The sequence below is a fragment of the Mus caroli genome, unplaced genomic scaffold (assembly GCF_978045245.1).
Source record: "Mus caroli unplaced genomic scaffold, Mus_caroli_1 scaffold_3, whole genome shotgun sequence".
In the NCBI taxonomy this organism is placed as follows: domain Eukaryota; kingdom Metazoa; phylum Chordata; class Mammalia; order Rodentia; family Muridae; genus Mus; species Mus caroli.
In genome coordinates this window covers 122,558,162-122,567,636 of record NW_028227258.1, presented here as the reverse complement: position 1 = coordinate 122,567,636, position 9,475 = coordinate 122,558,162, and positions in this window count along the sequence as shown.

The following is a 9,475-nucleotide window of genomic DNA, read 5'->3' as shown; positions in this document are numbered from 1 at the left end:
GCACTCAGAGGCTATAAAGCAGCCATCACCCATTTCGGGCGTAGCCCCCACCTCTTGGTGGTGCCTTATACCTCTGTGCAAGTTCAGACTTTGGCCGCCACATCTAATGACTGGGCTATACTAGTTACAACTTTCCCTGGAAGCATAGACAATCACTATCCCAAACACCCGATCCTACACTTTGCCCAGAGCCAGTCAATTGTGTTCCCGCATGTAACGGTAAGAAACCCAATTAAGGAAGGGCTCATGGTGTATACCGATGGCTCCAAGAATGGTGTAGGGGCCTTTGTGGTCAATGGCAAAATATGTTCCAAACAATATAAAGAAGCATCACCTCAAGTAATAGAGTGTCTAGTGGTTCTGGAGGTATTAAAAACCTTCTCTGAACCCCTCAATATTGTGTCAGACTCTAGTTATGTAGTAAATGCAGTAAACTTGCTGGAGGTGGCTGGAGTAATCAAACCCTCTAGCACTTTAGCACAAATTTTTCAAGAAATAGATGTGAGTGTTCTCTAATTCGCCCGCGAATAAGGACACCACACACAATAGGGTTCTTCTGCAGCAAGCTTTATGCGTCTTGAGAGGGAGAGCATAAGCTTCACAACCGGAGACCCCAGGCAATCCGAGCCCCTCCCTTTTATAAGAAATTCTCCCTGCCTCGGACGTGGCAAGCCATGATTGGCTCAACACTGATTGCCCCATCCCTGAGGCGGAGCTGCCCGGGGCGGGGATTTCCAGCACAGGATGTTTACGAGTTGTTATTGAGGAAATGACTCAGCACAGGATGTTTACGAGATAGTACTGAGGAAATGACTCAGCACAGGATGTTTACGAGATAGCGGCGCTCCACATCTCCCCCTTTTTTGTCTAATAAAACCAACTGGACACCCAGTATGAGAGGACGGGAACATTGGCCGAATCCTCTTACTCAGAGATGTAAGAACTATGTCCGCAAGCAACAACTAGGCTTGAGTGGGACCCGAAGTTGCTCCGACCTGTCCCTCTGCCATTTTTTCGAGGAGGGGAAGACTAGGGCAGGAAACCCCCACTAGACGGCATATTCCCCAGGTGGGACGGGGGGACCACCTGTGCGATGCATTGCTCTACAATCCTCTAGGGCTGCTGAAGCTCACCCGCTAAGGCATGGGCAGCCAGCGACCAGTGGTGCAAATCAATTTTGTTTAAGCGCCGCCAACCATACCTGTGCAGATTGCCCCTGCTCCAGGGCAGCAAGCGCCTGGGATATCATGATTTTGTCTCTATTATTTTTCTTATATAATTTGCAGATTAACCCTAAGCTAAGTGCCAGTCCAAAGCAGAGGAGGATTCCGAATAAGCCCACCCCCACCCATTCTTTAAAATAAGAGAAGGCTGATGAAATCCAGGACGCGAAGCCTTCAGTCAGGGAAAAATCAAGTCGCGTGGAGTTGATCTCTACTATAGCCATCCGAAGCTCTTGGAGAGTCTGATCAAATTCCATCGACCAATTATTTCTCAGCTGTAAGGACAAATTCTTAGAAAGGTTTGCAGCACGGGTAAAATTTTTAAATTGTATGGAGGTAATACAGAGGCCTGGCAGTTTCATTTCACATCCCAATTGGGCAATTTGCCAAAGAATGTCTATTTGTTCTTGAACCAAGTCTATACGTTGGTTCACCAATAACAGACCCCCCTGTAATTGGGAGTATGCGAAATGCCCCTTATCCATGGCTACAGTGATTGAGGCCGAGAGTTGGTTGATGGTATCGGCCGTTTGTATTGTCCCGCTCAAAGCTAACGCAGAGGCGGTAACCGAGGCAGTGATCCCCACTGCCGCTAAGGTACCAACTATAACTGCCGATACTCCAAAATCTCTTTTTTCTCTAAACAAGGCCAAAGAGCTGGGCGCCACCACTGGGACCGGAATAAATCGGGGCAAGCGCATTATCAAAGCTAAAGGAAATTTAGTAGCATTCCAGCACATCACATAATAACAGGCATTCTCACTACAATTTAACTGACTAAAATCATGTGAGCTGGTGGAATTACTAACTACCCATAAAAAAGGGGGCCAAACGCATACAGGCACCGGCCCAAAATCCTTAGTCTGTTGGAAGGCCCAGGGGGACTCATCGCCAAATGACTGTGAGCACACATCTGCATAGCTATTTCCTGATACATTCTAATAACATAAACTGAACCACAACCATTTGGGGCCTATTCATTTTTCTTGATTTTTTTTTTTAACACATAGTTAATAAAGGCATCAGAGCCATGCTTTTGCTCAGACCTTAACATTCACAGCCTATGGTTTTATATGGTCAGTGATATGAGTAAACCATAGATATTAAGCTGTAAAAGTGATATATTTATGTACTATTTATTAAATGAATGATAAAAGATATAAATAAGCTCCTGTTTAAGGCATATACACTATAAATACTTAGAACTCTGGGTAAGAGTTTTAGGTTTCTGTTTAGCATGCCAAATTCATTTATTAACATATCAATGAAAGAGAATAATTTCTGTGTGTCTTAGTTAGGGTTTTACTGCTATGAACAGACACCATGACCAAGGCAAGTCTTATAAAAAACAACATTTAATTGGGGCTGGCTTACAGGTTCAGAGGTTCAGTCCATTATCATCAAGGTGGGACCATGGCAGTATCCAGGCAGGCATGGCGCAGGAGGAGCTGAGAGTTCTATGTCTTCATCCAAAGGCTGCTAGTGGAAGACTGACTTCCAGGCAACTAGGGTGAGGATCTTATATCCATACCCACAGTGACACACCCATTCCAACCAGGTCACACCTATTCCAACCAGGCCACACCTTCAGATGGTGTCACTCCCTGGTCCAAGGATATACAAACCATCACACTGTGTTTAACACAGAAAAGACCTAGGGCACATTAGATTGGAAATGAAATGTTTACAACTGATACCCCTTAGTAATTCAAATGTTTGGGCTGAGACTTTAAAAGGCACGTGAGAATCACCTGGGTAAGGGGCATCCATTGTAGTCAGAGTATGTGTTGAATCCTGAACCTCAATTTGATTGACAAGCTTATTGCTGCAGAAGACAGAAAACAAGAGAGGAATATAGGACAGTGGTAAAGATTTGATAACAGTTGGACCATGCAAGTGGTTTCAGGAGAGTTGAAGATGTTTTGTAGTTTTCCTAAAAGCAATAAGATGTAATTGATAAATTACCTGACAAAGTGATTTAATTTGACTTTCAAGAAATCTGCGCTGTCTAGGCAATGACCACTGCATGTGACAAGTGCTGCCATCAAACAGAGACACCTCTGAATAGCACTGGTGGGAATCAATATGACAACACTGAATGTGAAAATAACAACGAAGTTTTGGACAAGTTTAGAAATTTAAGAATATCAGAGAGATAAACTAGCAGGTTTGGGTGTGGTAGAGCTGAAGACAGGAGTGTTCAATACATGGTAGATTCATTCACTGAGCATAGGAATTTGGGTAAGTGTTGGGATTTGGTCATTGCCCCATTAGTCTTTAGATACGAAATCTATGGTAATTTTTAGAAACCAAGAAAATAAGAATGGTAAATTTTTAAAAAAAATAATGTGTGTGTATGTGTAGTTTCTATTAACTTCTGACCAGGAGATATGTATATTGATGCCTATATGCAGGTGAGGGCAGGTACAAGATAAGTAGAGAGCCTGTGATTGGGCAGTGGAAAAGGAAGGGGCTGAGAATTTCAGAAACTAGAACAGAGAGTACAGAGAGACAGAGGAAGGAGAAGAAGAGACAAGAAGGAACCTATAAGAGAGGAAGAGGAGCCAGAACCACACAGTCCAGGAAGCCATAAATATTGGGGATTTCTTAGCTAGATGATTAAATAATAAGTAGGGTGTGTTTGCCCCATCTAGGTGTGTAGCTTTTGTATCAATTGAGTTTTGTGTTCATTATGTGGAAGCTTTGTGGGTTGAGAACTTATTAATATAAATCTGACTGATAAACTACAAGTCTCTAGATTTTTTTTTATTTTACAGCTTAGGAGTGGGGGTACTTGTGACAGCTAACCACAGGGCACAGATGGCTGGGAATGTGAGCAGAATCTGCAGCAAGAGAACCACAAGATGGACAGTCACTGCACGGGGCTAACCATGGAGGTGGCAAGACTGCCAGGGGCAGAAAGTAGCAGGCAATAGTGTGTGATGGTACCTTTTTAAATATTTTCCGCTACAGAGATATGATCTGTAAGAAATAAATTTTTGCAACAAAATATGAATATGTATAAAAATCATCTGAATAAAATAAATATACAAAGTGATTCAAAGAATCTCCTACAGTAGTGACTGAGAATCTCACTCCAAGTGGGGACTTGCAAATTCAGAGATATAAAGAAATGTTACACACTAGGAGAAGTTGTGAAAATCAAGGATAGTGAGCAGAGTTGAGTTATAAAGTTGGGAGACAGGACACGTCAGCCATTAGAAACTTTGAATTTCTTTCAATAAACTAATTATGACTTTGAGCATCACTTTAAAAAGTAAAGTCACATGTGTACTTGAATGGATCTATCCTGTAAATTATATATTACAAGCCCATAATCTAAAAATAAACTAAGAGACAATGCTATGAACAGAGTTAATTCTAGAGACAGGAATGTCAGGTTTGACCATTGATTATTGAACATTATTTAGAGGCTTGATTCTTGGCTATGGCATATAAAACTCAAATTAATCATCTTACTAATCTATCCTTTGTTTTCTATCTATCAGTAAAATATCTCAAAATAAAAATGAGCATATTTCTGTTTTTGGAGTGACTACCATCTGGTGGATTTCTGTAGCATGTATTTGGTGTAATGTTCCCAAGATTCAATTTCACTATCAAATATTTTAAGGATTTTTTCCCAATAAAATAAAAGGACAAGTCCCACGTGAGAAAATACCAATGAAGAAAAATAGAAGACATCAAACATTGCATAACAATGAGAATGAATTTGATGCATTCTTTAGCTTGAGGGCATGATAAAGCAAAGGACTGCTGGGGGAGGGGTTACAAAGCAATATAGTAGTTCTCCAAGAAGATATAGAAACACATAGTGTGTCGACAACGAGAAATAAACCTCAGAAACTTCAAAGATATAGTAGTTAAATCTGACTCTACAGAAGGTCATCTAGTTCTGTGTAGAAAGGGCTCAGAGCAGGTGCTCTGTACAGACATAGCAAGGATGTATAGTTGTTGGGTCTGGTTAATTTCAGTATGTGGTTTTATTTTATTAATATTTTGGTTTTTAATAATAAAGTTTAAAATAAAATTTATAACAGAAAAATATGTTAATTCTCTACTACACATGTAGCCCCTCTACCTCTCTCTCTCTCTCTCTCTCTCTCTCATGTGTGTGTGTGTGTGTGTGTGTGTGTGTGTGTGTGTGTGTGTGTGTAAGGTGAGGTTAGCAGGCAAAACAGCTATAATCACAGAGTTCATCTCTACAGGACTGTCCTGGGCCCTCTGTAGCCTGAGTGCTTATCAGCTACACTCGCCATTGCTGTGACCAAGTCCCTGAGAAAAACTTAGAAGTAAAGATTTCCTTTGGCTCAGTTGGCTGGTAGTGATATCATGGGGCAGCAGTGGGCATGGATCCACAGCCTAGAGTGAACCCATGTGAACTGTGGATTTGGGGTCACATAGGCATCCCAGAGTTAATTATAAGGACACCAACACAACACTGAGGACCACCTTGGAGACCCCAATATTGGAGGATTTGTGCCCCATGGGAGCTTGTTGTACTTTCTGCTCAATTCTGTTACAAGCTTGTAACTTACAAAGTCCCTTAAAATAAATGCTACTTTTAATGATATTATGCAACAACAACTATATTTACATCTAGATAATTATAACATAGGTCATATGTTTAACAGACAAATACCTTGCTTGATAAGAAAATTCCCAATGCTTGATGGCAGTAACCATTTAATTAACACCAATTTGCATATGGAAGTGAACGAAAGATGAAATTTCAAGTCATATAAAGTACTCAGAAATTGCTGGTTGTTGTGAGCCTAGAGGCTGCCTGGGGCTGAGAAAAAAGAAAAACAAACCTGGGTATGCCTCATAGTTAAAACATTCCTGGGAACAGCTTAGCCTTAAAGATAAAGAGGAATATGAAGACATAACAGGGCTATCTGAACTGAGCCAACAACTCACAGAACTCTGACACCCTGCACATACATGTAATTTTTCTGCTGATGTTTGAATAAGCCAATAGTGTGTCACTATGCTGAATTCCACACCCCTAAGCCGCTTACCCCACAAAAACCCCTAGCTTTTGAGCCTCGTGTCCGACATCCATTATCTCCTATGTGGGATGCATGTCCGGGAATTAAGTGGGGGTTTCCCCACTAGGTTCTATCAGAAGCACATAGGACTCAATAGTTATTTCAAGGAGTTGAAAACCTGTAATTCTTATAAATTATCACAAACACACACACACAGTGAGAGAGGGAAAGGGGGAGGGGAGGGGGAGGGTAGAGGGAGGGGGAGGGAGAGGGAGAGAGAAAGTGGGGAAGAGGGAGAGGGAGGGGGAGAGGGAGAGGGAGGGGGAGGGGAGGGGGAGAGGGAGGGAGAATTACTGCCCTCTATCTGGGCAGCAAGGCAACTAGTTGGTCTCTGCCTCCAGCCATATTCTGAATTCCTAAATTACAGGGTGCTATACTCCTGACATGCTGACCTTATGTAAGTTCATGTCCTCCATATAACTGTGAGCTGACACCAACCTATTTTGACTTGACCTCCTGACACCTGTATGCAAGTTAGGTTGAGTCCCTGGTACTTCAACTGATCAATTGATTCCTGTCTGTTTATTTCTCCTCTGGAAATTTTCCTGAAGACTTCTGCCACACCCACTCCAGTAGTAACTCATGTGACTGGCCCAAAAGCTTGGACAAGGTCCTGAGGTGAAAAGTTTATGGAAACTTAGTCTCCTGAAACCCTGACATCTGTAAAATGAATGTTCCAAACTTGTCCTTGCATTAGTCAGTGAATGGATCTGTGTGCTTTCTTTCAGTATTGTTTTATTATAGGTGCCTCCAGGCAATGACTTGGCAAATACCTAAGCAAAATTGAACTTTGCTTCCTGGCCTTCACCAATGTCCTAGGTAGTCCTTGAGTCAACCCTGGTCTTGGAATTCTGTAAGAATGTTATCTATTTAGTAACATTCAGAATTACCTCTAGTATTGTAAGAGAGATAGTGAAAGAAATAAGGCATTACTATCTATTACATAGAGTTAGAAATCTCAGGGCAGCATAGCGAAGTAAGTTTAGAATTCTTATTATAGTCATGTATGGCAGACTACATTACTTATTAGTAGAAAGTCCCCGATAGACAGAATCACTTAGAATAAAAGCCAAGTCTCTCCCTGTAGCCTCCCATAAACCTGTATTAAAAATCTGATGCTCACTTTGAGAAATTACATTCAGATACAGCACTCTCTCTGTGTTCACATCTGTTTGTTACCCTTTTCGCCGACTCCCTGCCCACCTATACCGAGACTCTGATTCTCCTGCAGGTGAAAGGACCTACTGAGTCTAGTCCGTAGCAGACTTCAGCTGTGCACTTGAATGATGACTCATTTGTTCCCCTCTTGTCTCCACAAATTCATCAGACATGACCATCCCCATCTCTCTCTGTACATACCATATTTGTCCTTCCTCGCTCCTGAGCTTGTGTCTGTCAGGAGAGCTCTGGTTTTGGCTCTCCTGTGTTTGCCCTAGATGGATCTGATAGTTTTTCATATGTAGCAGATATAAGTGAAGACTCCCATTTCTTATTACACTGCATTGTTGATCAGAGGTAAAATTTTCCTCAGACTCTCACCTACCTTTAGTGCAGTGAAGTTGTAGTTTCTACTGGCTCTTTCTCAATGAGGTCCCTCAACAACTACCCATGAATCTCTTTCTATATTCTACTTATGTGCTGACTCTCAGCCAAGTGCATAAAACCTTTCATCTTACTGGACACTTTGTATAGCCACCTCTTCACCTCTGGACACTAATTCCATTAAGTCAGAATTCTGTCAGCATATCATCAACCTGGAAGAATATTCCAGAGCAGACACCCAACAGCTTATGATGTGCAAAACAATAAACAGGTGCAGGTGGCTAAAGCCTTGCTGAGCATCTCTGGCTTGGCTCTGGGACTCCCAGAAGTGTCTATGGTGGAAACTGACCAGCATTCTGCACACCAAATTTGCCCCATTTTAATCCAAAAGCTTGTATGGGGAGTTCCTAGTCCAGAAGGTACAGTCACTCTCCATCCTCATTTAGTTCCTGAACAGATCACTGTACTTTCTCATTCTAAACTGAATTTCATCTGAAAAGGCCATTCTTTCATATCTATATTTAAATTTTGCATCTGTGACTGAAAATGAGTTTTGTCCTCAGTGAAATGGTGAAGTTTGGCCTCCAAGGTTTTGGGACAGCTAATCCTCCATCCCTCTTCATTGTTTGTTGCAGAAGATAGCTCCCATGATAGGAAACACTGATCTGTGAAACACACAGGGATAGGTTCCTAGACACTCACTTTCTTTCCAGTCACTGTGCAAAAGCTTTATCATACAGCTTTCAATTGGACAGATACATGCTTTGGGACATTTTCTTCTGGGAAATGATTAGGAAACACAAAAAGCAAATATTTCAATTCCAGTTGAATTTGTTTTCTTTTCTACTAGAACACAAAGAAACTACTATATTTTCTTCACATTTTATTTATTGGCATATTTACATGATTTAGGTTACAAAAAGCCTCAAGCAATTATATTTACAGACACATATACACACATTCCAATATTCACACACATATGTACTCATTAAAACAGAATCAACTAAGTAGGCTTAAATGTCAAGTCACTATATAATAAGACAGAACCAAGCATCAAGAAGAATAAGTGGTGTGTGTGTGTGTGTGTGTGTAGAATGGGAGGCTCAGGACATAAAATGGCTGTTTGTTTTTCTCACTGTCTTTCAAATTTTATACTGAAACTGTATTTTCCCTTTGAAACCAGGGACATATAATGTTCCACTGAGCCGTGAGACTTGGACCCCAGCTTCCCCTTTCTCTTGTTCTGTTTTGAGGTTAGGATCCGCCATAAATATTAGCATCATCTGGATCCCATTAAATGTAATGGAGCCACAGTTTGGGAAACTAACCTACATTTTGCCTATTAGTAAATAATATACATTCTTCTTTACACAAATCACTACAATTCTGAAACACCCGTTTTTTTTTTTAAAGCGTTTAAAACTGTGCCCAGTCTGGTGTGTAAAGTTTTACTATAATAATTTAATACACTGCTTATTTCCATTGTTTTGTTGTAACAGTTATGAGAGTACCTTCGGACGTGAAATATTTTAAGCATCCATAATTAAAACCTAGTGGGAAAAAACACAATAAAACTTCAAACTAGTTCAGAGCTTCTCAGTGATGCTTCACTGCCAAAGCAAGCAGAGAAGACTTCTG